We start from the raw sequence: 20,072 nt of genomic DNA on the forward strand, positions 1-20,072 counted from the left end.
AGAGAACCAGAATGCAAACAAAACGTTAATTAAGCATTGTAGGATTGAGAATAGATTACCCAGATCATCAGCTCACCAGACTTATTTCCAAACAGGTGAAATGGAAATTGACTATTTGGTGGACAGAAAAGGCAAGATATAAGGAAAGAGAGAGAGGGAAGGAGGAGGGAATGGAGGAAGAGAATGTAGAATATATATGTGTGTGTGTTTATATATGTATATACATATATATGATTAAAAACTACCCCAAAGGATGGAGATAAATAATGCTGATAAAGCAATATTTGAAGAGCCACTAAGGACTTTTGAAGATGGGAGAAACATAAAGAGCCACAGATTCAGGACGCTCCATAAACCCCAAGCAACATAAAGACAAAGAAAACCACATGGAAAACCCCAGAGTCAAACTGCTCAAAACCAAACCTAAGTATAAAATCCTCGATGCAAGATGCTAATCATTAGATAAATAAAAACCACACCTTAACCCGATGCTGCTTGAAGGATGCTCCAAGCAAACATAAATGAAGAAATCCTGCGGTGGCTTAGTTCTATCAGCTACACTAGATGGTAAGATGAGAAGCTTTGGGAAAGATAAAAAGGAGTTTCGTGGGTTGAGAAGGTTGGTCATCTAGGAGAATGGGACAACCCTAAGTCAGGATGAATTAACAATATCATTTCAAATATATTAAAGCAAAGACTGAGCTAAAAGGAAAAATAACCCTTCACCATCAAAACCGGAGATTTAAAAGGTCTCCTCTCAGAATCATCTCCTGACAGTTGGTGAAGGCAGGGGAGGGAAGAATCAATCCCTTTCAGGGGTCACAAGTGTGACCACACTTCAGTCCAGCGCCTCTCAGCCTTCCCAATGCTGAGAGCCTTTAATACAGTTCCTCGTGTTGTGGTGACCCCCTAACCATAAAACTATCTTTGTTGCTACTTTATAACTGTAATTTTGCTTCTGTTAGGAATTGCAGTGGAAATATTTTTTTGAGCCAGAGGTTTGCCAAAGGGGTCATGACTCACAGGTTGTTGTCTACTGTTCCAGCAACGATTCTAAAGTCACACTGTGGGTTATGTTTTTTTTTAAAAAAAGAGTTGGTGTGTGTGTGTGTGTGTGTGTGTGTGTGTGTGTGAAGAGGGAATCTGGGAGAAGCTGGAAGGGAGAAATGAGGGTATGGATATTACAGGAATATATTGTACATGAAAGAGTAAGTAAAAATATTACACTACACATCTAAACAGCCCAGCCCAGCACACACACACACACACACACACACACACACACACACACCTAAACAGCCCAACACACACACATACACACATCTAAACAACCCAACACACACACATCTAAACAGCCCAACACACACACACACACACACACACACACACACACATCTAAACAACCCAACACACACATCTAAACAGCCCAACACACACACACACACACACACACACACACACACCCCTAAACAGCCTAACACATCATTATTAGCATAGGAGATTTGATCAATAAAACATGTGAACTTGGCCTCATTGATGTACAGTTCCTGCCCAAGTGTCACAAATACAGAGCATTCTTTTGCAGTGCGTGAAGAACATTTACCCACACAGACCTTTCCCGGGGACCCGGAGCTAGTTTCCATGATGTCTGAGGCAGGACGTGTTTTGTAAACAGGAATGAAGCATGCTGTCACAAAGCCAGAGCTCTAAAAAGTCCTCAGCATAGAACCAAGCATGCCCCTGGATAATTCCTCATTCCCTAAATTTATCGCATACTAATTTCTAAGTCACTCATGTCTCAGAAACACTTATGCTATCATGCACTAAAGTACAATAACAGGAAGTGTCAAAACATTTGGGCTGTTGTTGAAGCGAGATTCAAAAGGAGGTTTTTGTTTTTTTAAAGATTTATTTATTTTATGTATGTGAGCACACTGTTGCTGACAGACCAGAAGAAGGCATTGGATTCAATTACAGATGGTTATGAGTCTCCATGTGGTTGCTGGGAATTGAACTCATGACCTCTAGAAGAGCAGCCAGTATTCTTAACCCCTGAGTCATCTCTCCAGCCCTTCAAAAGGAGGTTTTAAAAACTGAAAATAATTTACATGACAAGGTATAAACAGTACGGAGCACCACAGTCTCTCCTAAAATCTTATTTCCAATGGTTCAGTATTTCCCAAACTATGCTGGGCACAATAGAAGCCACATTGGCAATCATATGTTGGCATTCAAAATGTTTCCCTGTTCCTCCTTGTAGATACGTATGAGTGCTTTGTTCTGGGTGCAGTCGGCAGTAATTTTTGATCAATAGCTTCTTCCAACAATCAGGGCTAAAGATCCTTTACTTTCACACAGCAGAGAGGGGAAAGTCCAGTCTCTTTTAGAAATCTTAAGGCTTAAATTCTCACAGCTGAAACTCTGAGGTGAGTGCAAAATCTACCCAGACACAAACAGCTCATCAGCTCTGATTTTTATAACTTAACAACAAGTCCCACGAGTGCCCCAGCTGAGCCTGATAAAGATTTTCTGAGTGTTCCGGATATTTTTCCCAGTCCTCTTGGTTCAATAAAACTCAAATCATGTTTTGCTTCAAGCGTTTGTTCTCTTAATCTTGAAACCCCTCCTGCCCTTTTTAAGCAAAATTGAATTTACACATTTCTCATTCATTTACACCTCTGTCCTGAAAACATTTCTAAGAAACAGACCCATGGACACATCTTTACTTTCTGTTAACGTTAGATGGAAGCCGAGGATCAGTGACCTCAAAGGGTCTTCAGTACAGAGCCTACTTGGGCTCATTACCCTTTCGCCCAATGGCAGGGCACACTTGGTCTTCTGATCCACAGGGCACTGAATGCGTGGGGATGAGCTTGTCACATGTCCCCTGCAGCTTCTGGGCAGGTGGTGCTTACTGCCAGAGATTTCCTTTCAGAATCTAGCACAGCCATTAGAAGTCCACATAGTCACTGCATACATCATGACATCCAAGTTCTGTTTGTGACAGGAGAATGCTACATTCATTTAGTTTTTTGGAGCAAGTTTGAAAAGCAGAGGGAAAAGATGTACTTAGATGTCAGTGTTGGGGAAGCAGGAGCCCTATACGGTGCTTCTGGGCAAGGAGCTGGCCGTGTCCATCACATCCCCTTCTCCAAGCAACACCTTCCACAGCTGAACCTGTGGCGATGCTGCAGCTGAGACTTCGCGGCCTCCCTGGAGCTAGCTCATCAGCCACAGGCAGAAGTGTCTAGATGATACTTTAAGTGGACCATTTTGTCTAGAAAAAGTGCCTGAGATGAAAGTTTTGACAGTCTCTCCAGCAGTCTCTGTGGCTCTAGGGGGCAATTAGTCAAACAAAGTCCAAATCCTACCACCAGCCAGCATTCAGATGGCGGTGGGGAAGCCCCTACGGGCTCTCCTTTGGACTCAGCAGGACAGTGACCCTCATCCTCCAGCCTGTGGAGCTAGCGTGTTAATGAGCATGGCTGGTCTGGGTAACAGACAGCAATCTCAAGAGCTATGCTATCCTTGCAGGAAATATCAGGAAAACATGGGTGTTGGTTTTTTTTTTTTTTTTTTTTTTTAATCACTCCTCTTGACTAAGAAACGGTGATGACGATTCATTGTAAATGAAAAGTCTTCAGGAAGGAAGGGTGGTGGTTCTTTTTTTTTTTTTTTTCTTCCTGTTTAAGATGGAGACATGAAGGAGTAAAGAGAAATTGAAAAAGAATTGCTCTGAGTGAGTGTCCGAGAGGATTCATCTCAAGTGAGCATAGCATTTATTCAAGGTGGAAACTCGTTGAATTGGTGAGGCGTGAACAAGCTGAGCAGTCAGACAACTTGCTAGGAAAAATGGTCTCTAAGTAGAGCATTAGCCTTGGTGGGTTTTTAAACGTCTAATAGCTGCTCTTGGGAGGGAAGAAAATATCACTTATTAATGTCCTTACTGTCAACATCCCACCACGACTCAGGATATCAATGTGAAGTGAAGTGAAATGGGGAAGAAGATTCCCCCAGGATAACTGGGCCCCAGCATACTACCATTGCTATTTTAGGACATGTGACATATGTTTAGCTATCTCAAATCACTGTGCTGAAGAGTCAAAAGTTAATTTCATCCAGTCCTTGTAATCCAAGATACGAAGCCTTCTTCCTGTTGCTAGTGCTAACATCAGCTTCCGCACATCATATGGGATATCTCAAGCAGAGACGTAATGGAAGGGAGCAGAGAGAGTGTCTGCTGTATCAAGTGCCTTGCTTAGTGGGCTCAGAGAGCATAGTAATAATTTTAGAATTGATCTGATCATCTCACTGTCCCTAGGAGGTACACAGTTATTAGACTAATATGAGTTATAATCATATGTGCCTTGTGGCTGTAAATCTAGGTGAGATAAGGTCTGTACCATGTCTGTGTGCACAATAGGTGCCAAAATACATAATTCAATTCTTGCTTGTATCGTGATGGTGATTTGAATGGCGTTCTCAACAGCAGAATCCAATGGTCAGGTAGTTAGACACTGTGCAGGTCATGGTTATGCATATTTCCTGATGGATCTAGTTAATTAAATGGACTTCTTTCCCATATGGGGGAATTTTCTTGTTCTGCAATTTGCTCTGTTAAAAGGGCACATGATTGTCAGTTCGGGTTGGACACTGACTGGCTAACATGCCCATTATTGTCTTTATTAACTGTAATGGCTTTTAGCAGACCCAAAGACTCTGGATGGGAGAGCATCAAGACTGAAGGCAGCATGGAACAGGGCAAGGTATCTATGGGTAATGAGACCAGAAACAGTGCCTGGAACATTAGCAAATAGACATAATAATTGACAGCCATCGAGAAAATGTCCTGCCTTTTTCTCCCTGGAGTTTATCACATGGCTTCATGTCCTCTGCCCTTAATAATCCAAACAGTTATTGCGTGTATTGTTTTGGTCTATTTCTTAGCTGGATAAGGCCACTGGACATTACCCTTAGCTGGCGCATGAACTGCCAAATTCGGGGACTGCAGTCAGTCAGTTTGTATGAGAATGTGTGTGCCTGCCCAGAGGCAGGAGGCAATGTCAAGATAGCATCCTCCTTTCTAGGACTCAGTGTGGAAGCCTCTTAACTGTGCACTTAATAAATGAAGCCTTGGCAGACACACCTTGAATTATTAATGAAGTTATTCAGCTTTGATTGTTTCCTTCTTTTGGGGAAAGGTTATTCACTCAATGCCTTTGCTTAGACTACACAATACATCACAATTGGGCATATTTTATGTGCAACTTTATGGTGATAATAGTTCTGTCTCATTTAGAAGCAAATCAGACATTATGAACTTCGTGATTTATTAATATATTGATCTCCAGAAATGTCAGTGCATCTCACATCTCGTCAGAGAGCCGGGAGCAATCATTGGAGAGCCAATAAAAATGTAAAATGAACCATCATAAAAAGAGAAAATACAGCCGGTTTCAAAGCCCCGCTGTCTTCCTAAATTGTTTCAGGACCCAGATCGTTACCACAAAGGCACCCCTACCAACGAAACCCAGACGAGGGGGGGTATCAGGGAGGGTTCTGTCCCACTTAAATCTACTTTGAGTAAAAATAGAGTGCGTGGACTGAAATAGAACCCAAGGGGTGGGGCGTGGGCTTGACATAGGGGAGGCGCTGGGGCTGGCTCCTAGATGGTCCCTTTCTGTGAGGTTCTCCACTACACACGCTACTTGCCTGCTGAGGTAACTTCAGGCAAAGCCCAGATTCATGCTGGCATAGAAAGATTTGTTTACCTTGAGTGTGACCCTCCACATCCCCGCCCCGTACGGATCCTTGCAACAGCTTTGGAATCTAATCACATGCAAACCACTGTTTCTATTAGAGTGTGCTGACACTGATCCCACCCATTCTTGAAACCTGACTGGAGTTACATAGTAAGCACTCAATGTGAGTTAAGTGAAGAGCATTACTGGAGTACTTAGTAAGCACTCAATATGTGTTAAGTGAACAGCACTACAGGAGTGTAGCAGGAAATAGACTAAGAGTGTTGTGTTACTCATGTGGCCAATTCTGTAATTTGACACTTTAGATTGCAAATCGGTAGTATGCCAGAGCACCATCATTAGCCCAGTTCTTTTTACTGTGAATTCCACCATTTATCTCACATAAAAATTTGGAATGTTGGCTTCTCTAGAAATGCCTGCCATGCAAGGCCTCCATTCCTATGTGGAAACACAGGCAGCAGGGAAGCAGCAGTAAAGTATGGCCAGAACACACACACTTTCTGGTAAGCTCCAATCCCCAGCACTCATTAGCCCTTCAACAGGAAGTGCAGGGAGCGCTTAGTCACTGTGACTCATTCATACGCCCTGTGCAAAGTTACAATTCCTACCCAACGACGTCGCTCCTCTGCCCAATACTATGTTTTTCCAATTAACTTTTAGGTTTTTGTGGCAGTCTAGAAATATGATCAAAGTTCATCTCTTTGAGTTCCCAACCAACACAGAAGATTCAGATGCCCCGGATAGACTCAGGACATGACCTTAGATATGTGCTTCTGTCTGCTTATGTCACATGCATCAAAACTAGGACAGACCTATGGGTCCTGGGCTCAGAATGGGTTAGCTTTATGTTTTAGACTGTTGTGCTTGGTTTAGCTCCTGTGAGGAATACATTCAATTATTTCCATTTCACAGAGGAGGAAACTGAGGCTCAGAGAGGAAATAGACTATTTATAAACGGGGCATTCTGGGAGCTTTGTTTACATCATTTCATGCAATCCCCTGCAGGTTTTCAATATCACTATCACATGTTCATTGTTAGTTTATTTCTCAGTGATGTGTTTTCATCCCCATTTCATCTGGAGACACGGGGTCAGAGATATCCCAAAGGTGATAAGTGGAGAGCAGAGATCAGTCTCAGTACCTGCTGATGTCAGATGCTCTACAGCCATCCCGAGAGTCTGCTAGATCCATTCTCCTACAGCCGTGTTTGTGTCTGTCTCACACAAGTTGTGGACCAGATTTCTCTAGTCAAGCCTCACTACTCTTGTAAATTTGAGGAACCCAGACTGAGGTGTCAGGAAGGGAGGTCTCTAACAGTTGCAGAAGTCCATTTCCCACGTCCCCCTCTGCCTCTGTCATCTATCTAGATTGCTACCTTTGTTTCCATTTCCTGAACATCCAGGCAGCCTTCACTTCAGTTAATGTGTCTAAAACCCGGGGCATTCTAACCATGCAGAGGGAATTTTATTCTGCCTTCTATGTTTGCAAGCTAGGGTCCTGGAAGGAATCTGGATTTAGCCAAGGTCATAACACTGACTCTCTGGCATGGACGATGAAACATAGAGACATCATTCCAGCAATTCAGTGTTGAAAAGGATAGTACCATCAATTCACCATCCATTCACTGAATAATTTCCAAGTCTCTAGCAGATGTTATCCAGACATTATTAAATAAGACAGTGGCCACCAGGCACAAATGTGGTGTTGGAGCCCTGATAGAAAATAAATAGGGTTATAAGACTGGAGAGAAACAGGTTGTGGGGGGCACTGTTGTATACAGGGTAGCCATGGAAGGTAAGATGGCAGTTGGGTGGGCTGTGAGCAAGAAGAGAAAGACAGAGACTTTGTGCCTAGATATCGTTGAGCTTGAATCCCAGCACAGCAGAACCTGAGCAGTCTCTTCTGTCTTCCCAGTCAGAGGGTGCAGCAGCAGACAGATCACAGGGACCTCAAGCCTCCCTGTCTGAAGGTCAAGGCGACCTCTGCAGAGAAGGCCTGGCATCTAGTGAGCTCTGCTCTGGTGTCCTCCCCACTTGGAGGCAAAGCCTCCTTGGGGGCTTAGTTTCCTGCTGGATGTCTTTGCTGGGCTGTGAGCTGGGTGAGACCTAGGGAAGCTTACACAGCATGAGTAACCTGGGATCAAGCTGGGGGGCTGGCTGGAAGCCTTTTGTAGTTCAGGAGGGTGGATGAGCCCCTGATTAATTAGCCATATGAAGCTGTGAATACATTAGCAGGTCACAGGGCTCTGAGGCTATTTAATCTGCCTAGTGGTCTGTAGTAGTAAGTGCTGATCCTGGCATAATGCTTTAATGGAACTTTCCAGATGGAGTTCTGCCCTCAAGTTTTCAATTCTTCTGAATGCCTCACAGGGAGGTAGCAGGACCTCTCAGCATTTAGTCCTCAGGGAAGCTCACTATAAAGCTTCATTGGGGATTAAGATTCTTTAAAAATAAGCCTCACATACAAGAGACAGCTTCAAGTCATCTTAGCATGACACCTCTCTAGTGCTTGCAGCCTGCACCTTCACTTCAACTTCCAAAGCCCTTCTTCACGAAGACCACATCTTGGAGGATTCTGTGACTGGGGTGGAGATATGCCTTTCCCGTCAGTCTGGTGTGTGTGTGTGTGTGTGTGTGTGTGTGTGTGTGTGTGTGTGTGTGTGTGTGTGCTGTGTTTGTGTGTGTGTTTACTTACACTTGCACATGCACACACACACATACATGCCTGCCTGCGTTCCACAGTGTGTGTATGAAAGTCGGAGGACCGCTTTGGGGAGTCAGTTCTCTTTCCATTGATTGAGTCCCAGGATCAAGACTCAGGTTGCAAGGTTTGTCTTCAACTTATGGATTGTTTTAAAGCCACAGATATAAATAGCATTGAGAATGGTTCCTGTCTCTGTCTCTGTCTCTGTCTCTGTCTCTGTGTGTGTGTGTGTGTGTGTGTGTGTGTGTGTCTGTCTGTCTGTCTGTCTGTCTTGTGAAGGGATAATAGATAAATTCCATGGGAAGAAGGGTTTGGTACTTCTGGGCTTGTGCTGTTTTTATTGAATAAAATATGACACTGTTGTGGTCACTGCTGCTTATCACCATCTGCTTTTGTGTCTTCTCCTCCATAAACTTCTTGGCCCTGTGACTCAGTTTCCTGGTGGAAGCAGATACTCTGTTCAGTATCCTTGATACTGAGGAGGGGGAAGGCCAGGTAAGGAATAAAGAACGGCATTGTGGGTAGAGAGAACAGCCTTTGTAAGGCCTTGAGGAGGAGGAGGGGGAGGACGGACAGACTGATGAGTGGTGGCTAGTGTGTCAGGGATGGGGTCAGATGGCATGTGTTTAAAAAGAAAAGGAGGTCCAGAGGAGAGTAAAGAAGCCTTGCCCTGTCTTGTCTTGGACCTAGGAGCCATGTTTGAAGTTCTAGCAGCAGCAAATAGCAAAGCAAGCCCAGAGTTGGTTTACATGTGCTTTGAGAAGACCACAGAGAGCCATGAATTACAGTATTAATGGCTCTGTGAGGTCTGGTGTCAGTCATAGGAGAACTGCGATCTACACCACTCTTCCTCATTGGCTAGAACTTTGTAGAGATGGCTTTTCCAGGCTCGCTCTCTGCCTGAGGCCTTTGCTTGCTCCCTTTGCTGGGTTATTGCAGCCAAGGGCCCTGATGAATCACACAGGTCTGAGGCCCTCCACTAGGTCCCAGTTCTCTGAAAGTGAGGGCAAGGGAAAAAACATCCATTTCCTCTTTTCAGTTAATAAAAGCTACAATCTGAGGTATTTGAGGTTTCAGCTAGGATAGCAAAGGGCTTGAGAATCCCTGTTTCAGCCTTGGCTGGAGACCTGACTCCGTGGCACTGAATATTATAAGGCTGAAAAAAAATCTCTCAGGACTGAAATTTTTTTCTAGCTAATCAGTAACTTCCTCCTTTACTCCCATTTTAGGTGCCACATGACCTTGTGTGGAGAAATAGGTCTCCATAGTTGTAATCGAAAGGTAAAGATTAATCACGAAGAAAAGATGTGATTTTTATTGAAGCAAACTGGAAGAAAATACAATGCAAGGAAACCAGGTATCGAGACTCTGGCCGCTATTTGCAAATGTCATGAAACAGGAAACACATGTCTCCCTCCTCGTCTATCATATCATATCACATCATCACACATCCTATTACATACCACATAGCATATTACATGTCACATAACACATATCACATATATCACATCATATCATATCACATATTGCATCACATCATATCACAGCATACCACATATCATGTTGCACATCACATAACACAAATCATATATTGTATCATATCACATAACACAAATCATATAACACATCATATCACATTGCATCATATTGTATACTGCATCACGAGTCTTGCGTTGCTCTATTCCTTCTTGCTAAGATATATTGGCACGTTGCGGGAGTGGTTATCACTGAGGGTGACTGTTTCCTTCCTTCTTGCTGAGGTGTGTTTTCTAACTTTTCTGCCTATGACTTTGCTTTTCCAATACGAAGAAATCCATAAGAGCCTTTGCCTAGGATCTTCAAAGGCAAATGTGGAGGAGCCCCAAGAAACCCTGGAGGGGCAAAGCCTCAGGCTTGGGGTACATCACTGCAATGCAGGCTGGGAAGCCAGGCAGTTAAGGGCAGAACCTCTGGCTTAGATATCCTTTCTGATGCCGCCTCAGTCACCTGTGTCATTTCTCAGCTTGTGCTCCCACATCTTGGAGAGGGTATGGCTAATATACACATTGCCAAACTCTTATGATATTGTAATGAAATACTAAGAGAAGATGCCATGGGCATAGGGTGTTGGTTAGTAAGCGTTACTCAGCTACTAATGCTTCTCTGCTTTGAGAATGCAGCCTGGCTGGGAACAGTGGACCAGGCAGGGGAACTGACTCAGAGGAGGACTTCCTGAGACAATGGGGACTGCCGTTGGAGTGCTGATCGGGAAGCTGCTCATCACTATAGCAACAAAGATTTCAGTAGTGTGTGTCATGTGTTACCTCTTGTCACCATCCTGAAACCATGTTAGCTACATGCTACCACTCATTATAAAGGAAGAACCCACGACTTAGGGATACAGGGTGATCTGCCCAAGGCCACGTATCATTCACTAGATCTGAATTCAAATCCAAGCCAGCTTGATGTCGAAGTCCACATTGTTAACTGCTGTAATCACTGAGCAAGTTGCATAACCATATATAATGATTTAAATCCAAACATTTTCACTAGATGCAACCTGGCTTGTGGTAGTCACTGCGCCCCTCAAAGCCTCAGTTTTCTCATGAAGAATGTAAATGATGTAGTTCATGGCTCATAGTCCTCAGAAGGATGCAACGTGCAAAGATAGGACAACCTGAGCACTGAGCAACATCAACATCTGTTCACCATGCAGATGTCCCTGGTACCCTGGCTGGTCCCTGAGAGGTCATGCTTACAGTACCTGGGTTAGGTTTTTTTTTTTTTAGGCAGTGACTCCAAGCCATGCTGCTGAAAAAGCAATTTTTTTTTTTTTTTTTTTGCTCTGGCTGTGTGGATAGATTTTTAATATTTAATTAGAGAGACCTTCTGCTTGGAGAGAGGGCAGGACTTGTTATTAAATCCTGCTGCTTGGTCTTTCTCACTTGCCCGTGGGATCATTCATTCATTTCCAGTCACACAATTTAATATTGCAACAGCTAATGGGGAGATGTTGATAATTTGTAAAAACTGGTTGGTCCTGAGGCTGTGGAAGAAGCCCCTCGCCTGGGCCTGCTGTGTGAGCCAAAGCAGATTCTCTGGAGACCAGGGCTCCCGAGAGCTCCATGTTCACTCTAATTGCACTCACAGGGTGCCTTCTGAGTGTCAAGTGCCATGTCAGGAGCCGTGAGGATTAGAAAGATGGTCATGGTACAGCTGCAACCCCGAGGTTGGGATTCCTGCATGCATTAGAACAATAGTCTCTGCCAGCAGATGTACAGGCTCAAAAAGTCTCCTTTGTCATTTCCTAAGCACAGCACTGGGAATTAGCCCTCTTAAGATTTGGCTCCAAGGAACTGGCATCTCTCCCTAAGACTTACTTCTGGAGTGTACCAGCCTCCAGCCTGTAGATTGGACCTTGGCGATAGATAGGCTCCCTGTGTGAACATGTCGAAAGGTCTTTTGGAGACAATGAAGAGCAGATAACTGTGGAGCATCTAGTGAGCGCCCATCTCATTGATAGGCATCGGTGAGCCAAGACAGACATGGTCTTGTTCCCAGAGACTAAGAGTTGGTACATGAAGGAGAGAACCCAAGAATAGTAGGTGTGAAGAGTTATAATGTTGGGAAATACTGCAAGAGTGTGTGGTGGCACTGTGGATGGAGTAGCTGGGATCAGGGAAGTATAGGCATGTAGGGGATGCTTCCCCTAGGGAGTAATGATGGGGAGGAAATTCAAAGAAATGGAATTTAGTAAATGGGAAGGTGTGTGTGTGTGTGTGTGTGTGTGTGTGTGTGTGTGTGCATGCTAGTGCATTATAACAGGGCAGGAGGATTCTGTGTGTGAAGGGAGAGTAAGAGACTTTCAGAAACCTCCTCTGCAGATGCATGGGAGCAGAAGGAAATAAGATGCATTCAAGGGGGGTGTATCTGATCCTGTCTTCACTCTAAAGCCTTCTATGGCTCCCATTGCTTGAGGGGACAGGCTATGCTTTTGAACGCAACATCCAAGCTCCTTTATGACCTGCTTGGCTTCCTCTCTCCTACCCATGTCACCTTTCTCCTCTTCCCCCTCCCTCTCTGTGCTTATTGCTTCTTCAGTCTGACTCCCTGACTGACACTTGCACACTCTGACTCCCTGACTGACACTTGCACACTCTGACTCCCTGACTGACACTTGCACACTCTGACTCCCTGACTGACACTTGCACACTCTGACCCTATGATTGACACTTGCACACTCTGACTTCCTGACACTTGCACACTCTGACTCCCTGACTGACACTTGCACACTCTGACTCCTGACTGACACTTGCACACTCTGACTCCCTGACTGACACTTGCACACTCTGACTCCCTGACTGACACTTGCACACTCTGACCCTATGATTGACACTTGCACACTCTGACTCCCTGACTGACACTTGCACACTCTGACTCCCTGACTGACACTTGCACACACTTGTACATGCTCCTGCCTCCCTCTGGTGCCTTCTTCACTGGGTTGTTTCCAGGTCTCCGGGTCTATCCCATTGTATCCCTCCTCTCCATTGCTCCACCCACAGAGTCCACAGTTGAATGGTGCTTTCTCTAGTCTTGAAACACTGTAGTATGTGCCCAGACCTATATTGGAAGCACTTCAAATGTTCTTCATGGTTCTGAGTGTGAAGGGGAAGGGAAATAAATCTCAAAGTAACTTCTCAGCGGAAAGCTCTGTGTCAAAAGCATTTCATACCCTAAATTCACCAAGCTTATGAGGATTATTTTGTAATTTCCACTTCTTCTGTCATGAAAGCTTGGTTATTAGCTGTCAGGCTTATACACCCTTGTTTCCGTCAGCCTAGGGATAAAATGTGGGGCTCATTTGGATGCTAGAGAACGATGGGACTATCACCTCAGTTGCTTCCCTGTGATGATGGGGTGAACTTTAAAGATTAGAGAGAGCTTGGAGTTTCCCCAATTGAGACCTGATCTAATTCTGTTTTGCCATTTAAAATATACCTGTTTGTAATGTCTTCATATAGGTGTTATCATTAGCACTAGTCAACTTGATGCACCCAGGAAAAGAGAAACCAATTTCAAAAACAAAATACCTCCCATCAGATTGGCTTTTGGCATGTTTGTAAGGCATTTTTCTTATAATTGGTAATTGATGCAAGAGGACATTAGCCCACTGTGGGCGGCTCCATCTCTGAGCAGGTTGCCCTGGGCTGTGTAAGAAAGGTAGCTGAGCAAGCCAGTAAGCAGTGTTCTTCCATGGTCTCTGCTTTAGCGCCTGCATTGAACCCTTGCCTTGGCTTCACTCAGTGCTGGTCTGTAACTTGTAAGCAAAATAAACCCCTTCACAGCATCAAAGAAACAAACTTGCACGATAGGATACTGAAGACAAACCATCTGTGGTTCATTGGGAAACATGTCTCAGGCTCATTAAAAACACATGAATTTTTATAGGATGGCCATATCATTCAAGATTGCCAGCCAAAAAGCACTCGCTATTATTAATTTATTCTTAATAGACATCTTTCTTACAGATTAGCACTCTAATTACTCCTGAAAAAGTGTGCAGCTGTGACGTGAGACTGCTGATTAAAGTGGTCCAGAAACTAAATCGAAGTCTTCGGTTGCGAGCACTTCAGCCTTCTCCCCACCTTCCAACAACAGCATCTGTTATCCTGGAGGGCCAGGCAGATTACCATTTGTCCCTATCTGCCTGAGGAGTCCGAGGTTCAGCAGTGAGTCAGGGTACTTCACAGTAGGCTGCAGCCCTCTACAGTAGGCTGGGGTATTTTATAGCAGGCTGGGGTGCTTTACAGTAGCAGGCTGGGGTACTTTACAGTAGGCTAGGCTATTAGTGGTTCCTGCAAAGGCAGTGTGCAAAAAGCACAGGGGTGAAAGACGTGAGGTTGAACATCTTACTATGTGTTTCTTGTAAGCCTGCATCTTCTTGGTTTCCTCTAGGTCAGTAGTTCTCAACCTGTGGGTCACAATCCTATTGGGGTTGCATATCAGCTATCAGATATTTACATTATGACTCACAATAGTAGCACAATTACAGTTATAAAGTAGCAATGGAATAATATTATGGTTGTGTTCACCACAGCAAGAGGATGTGTTAATAATGTTGTATTACAGGATGGCAGCATTAGGAAGGTTGAGAACCACCATCCTAGGTCATTCCTAGACCTTTCTTAATGTGTGTTAATCCTTCCTCCAAATAGAAAGGTGGCTGCCACAGTAATGTAGCTACAGAAGGGGAGCTTAAAGGGTTTTCTATGTATTTACTAAGGGAGCATTCATTTACATGTCAGTGGAGGCTCATTTGTGTCAGTGTGTGTGTTCACGGTGATTGGTGATTGAGCCTCTCCCGTTGAGGGGGAGGAATGAAGTGAGCTGGCTGCTGAGCCCAGGGACTGGAATGATTTTAATCTTACCTCTGTCACAGACTTCCTGTGTGGCTTCACTACTCTGGTGGCATTGCCTTATTGTGAAGGACACTTGTTTCTCAGGGCCTTTCGGGGGATACTAAGTCTGTAAGAAACCAGGTACTTGTTTCCGCAATGTGCAGAGGGTGGGTGGTAGGTTGTGGAGCATGTCCTGCCCCTTTGGTCTACCTATGTGTAAGTAAAGGTAGGATTCTAAACCATGTAGACATTTGTGGTCAGGCTGCCTAGGTGCCAGTCTGCCTCCATCAACAAGGTACAATGTGTATGTCTGCTGCCCTGTTCCCAAGAATGTCAACAATACAAAGAAGATGGGCCAGCAGGAGTGACTGAGAGGACAGGAGACTGGGATGGGAAACCTGGGGTTGGGCTCCAACCCCCAGTTCTGGTATAGTGACTTCCATTTTCTTGGTCCTCATTACCTTCTGCTACAAACCCCAGAAGGACACTGGATTTCTGTGTTACCACCACTGGTTGGCTCTCTTTATTTTCAGTTTATTAATCAGTTATGAACCCTGTCTTGAGTATGGTCTCTAAAGTCGTTTGAACCTATGCTATTTTCATTTTATATGAATTTTCTCTCCAGATAGCGAGTTTCATTAAACATATTCATTTTGTGGAAGTCAACGTTATTTTAATCAGTCCTAATCTACTTCTCTTAATCACCTAATTTCAGCATCAAAAATCGCTTAACGTCTGCACTTGTTTAACAAGCCCATCAAAGCATCCATTCCTATCACATTCAGATGTTAGCAGAAAAGACAGAGGGCCATTTATTGAATGTCTGCCTGTAAAGATAAATTAGATTTGTGCTTACTGGTCTCCCTCCATTGCCCCAATAATCCCGTGCAGTAATGTGGCCCCCCATTTTGCCATTCAATACGCCAGCTCTCAGCTGGAGTGATGCAGAGCGTCACGAGAGTCGTTATTCACCCTTGTGTCTGAAGGAGATTAGACTTCTGGTGATTCTGTAATGGTGGTGTGGCTTATGCAATGTGATGATGATTGATGTAACACTGGGATGTGCTTCTCTTTCTGCCCTCCCCTTTACCCATCAGTAAGATGAAGTCATTCTGTCTGGAGCTGCTGAGCATTGAGTCCCTGCTTCACCAGGGCCTGGAGGGTGTTCACACTGACCCCCTTGCTTTATCTGAAATATTTTGGGAGAGGCTTGCAGACTCCGGAGGCCTCTGGGGATCCCACCCAGCAGCTGGCTGGGTGCTCTTGGGGCAGAGGAATCTCATAGGATAAAGCATGAGAACAGTTGTGGCTTGGTGGCGACCTGGATGAACAGCATGCTGTATATTTAATGCCAGGCATGTTTATTTGCCTCTGGCCAATGAGCGAGCTGCATGCTTGGGGCTCTTCACTTAGGTGGTTCTTGGGGAAAATTGAGGGCATGTATATCAAGCAATTTTTGAATTATGGCTCTATTAGCATCTGTGAATGTCTCCCTGGGGAAGCCAGAAAAGCTCTATTAGTTGAGCAGTTTAAAGCAGGATTGGAGGAAGCAGTGGGGGAATATCCCATAGGGAGCAATAATTATAAACAGCAGTTCCATGTAAACAGGTCTTAATGTGTTTTCTATATTGAATTCCTGAGAGCGAGGTCTTGTGGCATTCCAGTGCCCCCTCCAGGGCCTCGCCCCTGCACACTAGCACCTGGGGGCCAGTTTGGGGAGATGAAGAAGAGACTGGGGGTGGGAGGACTGGCTTTCCAGGTGCCAGGGCCTGGTTTGCCCACGGGCTGCCCATGGGCCATGTGATAGCAATGGCCACTGGGAGATTGCTTGAAAGTGGTGTGGGCAAGTCATCCTACTCTTTGTGTCCCCGTAAAGGATTGTAGACAGCTTTAGGACTGAGTCAGGGTCTCATTCCGTGTATTTCAGTTAAAAGTTCCAAAATGCTGAAGGTGGGCCCTACCACTCCATTTACAGAAGAGAGTCACGAGGGAGCAGATGGCAGAGCTCCGTCTGAATCTATTTTATTCTAAAATTTTCATTCTAGGGTTATTTCTGTAAGATCAGATAATTTCTATACTTTCCAAGGTCTTGTGTGGACAAGCATTCTATGAACCGTACCTTGTCCACACAAGAAGCTCAAAGGTCTCATTTGGGGTTTTCAGAACCTCTTTAACTTATTTAGACTATAAACCCCTGGGAACAGAAGTCTTCCTCATTAGTTTTGTGTTTTGTGGCTGCTTCTAACTCCTATATTATGGAGGTTAAAGACCTGGGCCCAATGCATGAACACTAGAATGTCACGCACCTTCTTATATTAATGAAGGAAAATTCCGGGATCATGAGACTTCAGGGCTGGGCACACCTCACATTTTGTCTGTTGGTTTTCAAACTTGCATAAAGGTCAACATTCTTCAATGGAAGGAGATCACGCGTGGGAGCCCAGTATGTGTGACAGACAGATGGTTGGGTTAAAGTGGAATATTGGGAAGATGAAGCTTTCCTTCCCCAAATCTTATGAGCTGGTATCTTAGGATCAACCTGGATGCCACTGATTTAACTCACACTGCTCATTGCGCAGCTGTAAAGTGATTCCCTAAGGGCCCGAGGGTTGGTAACCAAGGAGGAAAGCCAAAGTCTGGTAGATATGAGCAAGAGGTATATGTGTGGTATGGGTACTGGAGTCTTTTTTGGTGAATTTGGAAGCATTGTTGTGGGCTACAAAGGCATCCACAGGTATAAAAAAATATTGGTGAGAAATCTCCACCCAGTCTAACCACTCTTCATTCATTCATTCATTCATTCATTCATTCATTCCATCATTCACTCATTCATTTAGCACGTCCAGACCACCTGCTCTGTGTTGGGTTGCACACACGATGCTTCTTCAGAGCCAGCTGCTCCCCCTGTCTGCAGGATAAAGTAGGCTTGCAGGTTTTCTTCAAGTTGGGACAATAGCCGTGGAGCAGAACAGAGAGTGACATGAAACAATGCAAAGGTCCCACAGCAAGGTTCTCCTACAGCTCAGCCGAATTGTGCTCAGGGTTCCTAACTCTCATCTCTGCCTTGAGGTGACAACTAGATTTTTGTTAAGGCAATCATTGTACTTGAGAAAGGCTGAGCTCTGCAACCCAACCTGAGTCCCAGCTTCCTTCCTCCTTCATTGCGTGGCCCTAAGCCAGTGGCTCCAACTCTTTGTGTTTTGTGAGTGAGATGGGGGAAGAGATGGTGTTCACTTTTCAAGGGTCAAATAGAGTAACAGTCCTTTGGTGTGTGTGTGTGTGTGTGTGTGTGTGTGTGTGTGTATAAAACTCAAGAGCAGGAAAAGGGGACACAGGATGGGCAATTTTTGATGCTGACACTGACAGACTAAAAGTAGAAGCCAAGGAGAGGATAAATAGAGGCCAGCTCCAGGGTCCATCACAGTAGGGAGTCCTGAGAGTCAGGGGAGAGGCTTGGGATCTTGGGGCTAGAGACTGAGAAGAAGACAGATAAAGAGAGGTGAGGTGGGGGTCGAGAGGAACAGCCCATGCATAGCCTAACTCTCTCCTTTGTGTGTTCCCTTGAGGGAAGTAAAATGACAATGTGACTCACTTGTTGTCAAGGATAGCAGATTGATGGAGAACAGCGCTGAACACACTAAACAAATGAAAGGCTCCAGTTTACTGAGAATGGAGCTCCCATCCGTTGTGCACATCTGATTTAGCTACAGTGCTGGTTTGCCTGGGAATTGTATCCTGGATACAACTCAAGTGTGGGGCAGGCTACTATGACTCTGGTTTGCCATGAGGAGTTCCTGGAAAATGAAGGCTAAGTGAACTCCTAATAGGAAATGATTACAGAGAATTATTTATACATTAGGTAAGCCAGAGAGCACCGTGCTTACCTGAGGATTGGGAGGCTCTTTTGTTAACCTCTCTCTCTGTCCCTCTCGACATTACCCATCTCTTCCATCCCTGCCATGTTTTCTGTCTATGCTCCTTGTATCTCTCACCTTCCTATCTTACTTCTATGTTCTCTCTCTCTCTCTCTCTCTCTCTCTCTCTCTCTCTCTCTCTCTCTCTCTCTCTCCCCCCCCTGCCCTGCACTGGAGATGTTGTGAACATACTTGGTAGCTCTCATTTTCTTCCTTTACTATATTTATATTGGTTCCTCTTAGTGTAAGCATCAGGTGCCAATCCCATGTCAGTAGCAGTCTGCCCCATGATTCCTAGCATTTGAATTCAAGTATCCTAATATCATGTTGTCCTGAGGATCATGATAGGATGGATATACAGGCTTGGCATTCTGGAGCTGGAGAGACAGAGAGGAAGCAGGAACACAGAGGGTGTAGTAGACATCTCACTTTGTATGGTAAGGGGTTCCTGAAAAGATTCATTATGAATTCATTGTGCAATTAGATATAAGTAGAAAGGGAAAACTTAGAGCAGATGAACTGAACAAATTGTTTCTATTTCTTTGAACAAAGTCACTCTGGTTCAATGCAGTTCCTTCCTTTTGCATATATCTTTCTACTTTTCCCCATCAGCATTTATATCCTGATTCTCAATATTCCGGTGCTATTTGCCTCAGTTTTAGGAGATTCTCAGATGCAGAGTAACTATAGGACAAGCAGAGACACAGCACTTGGTCAGATTGGGTGTCTTCAAGTCAAATGGAAGATAGAAGGCTTAGGCATGGGTAGCTCTCAGTGCCCTCTGGAGATGGGAAGGGCTGGGATGACTTCTGAACACAGGACATTCTGCTGGTGAAGGAGAATGGGAGGTGCCTCCTGCTCATACAAGTAGAGACATTGGCCCCACCTAATAGGATCCAGGGTTGGCCTTAAGCTGAATGAGATGCAGGAAGAGCTTCCTATTAGCTTTGAAATAAGGGTGTTTTGGGGGTGCATCAAAATGCTGACAATGTGAAATGACAACATAATGAATACACTTGGTAGACAGGATGGGGAAGGAAGAAAGGAGGGAAGGTGTCCTTGTCTTCTCATATCCTGGAGAAGCTGGGTCATAGACACTGCTTAAAGGAAGCAGACAAGCAACCAGGGCTAAACATGTTTACAATATGGCTACCCTAAAAATGGGCAAAGGGAAGAAGGGACAAGAGAGAGGTTTGAGGTTGCAGAGGAGAAATACATCAGTGTTACTTTGCTCATTAAGAGTTTCTTTTTAAAGATCTATTTTTATTATTTAAAAATGACCTGTATATGCATGTGTCTGTGTGTGGGGTATG

The 20,072-nt window shown here is 44.5% G+C and overlaps 1 protein-coding gene and 1 long non-coding RNA gene across 14 annotated transcripts in view; one reads left to right on the plus strand and one right to left on the minus strand.

The window, feature by feature from the left end:
• The window catches only part of Kcnip1 (Kv channel-interacting protein 1), a 364,010-nt gene that overhangs the window by 25,066 nt on the left and 318,872 nt on the right, over positions 1-20,072 (minus strand). The window lies entirely within an intron of this gene.
• Positions 1-20,072, plus strand: part of Gm12119 — a 62,340-nt gene that overhangs the window by 19,726 nt on the left and 22,542 nt on the right. The window contains exons 4-5 of the long non-coding RNA XR_001780185.2: positions 8,900-8,960; positions 9,695-9,822. This is a non-coding gene — a long non-coding RNA (predicted gene 12119). The remainder of the gene's footprint in view (positions 1-8,899; positions 8,961-9,694; positions 9,823-20,072) is intronic.

Source organism: Mus musculus, chromosome 11, assembly GCF_000001635.26.
Source record: "Mus musculus strain C57BL/6J chromosome 11, GRCm38.p6 C57BL/6J".
NCBI classification, from domain to species: Eukaryota; Metazoa; Chordata; class Mammalia; order Rodentia; family Muridae; genus Mus; species Mus musculus.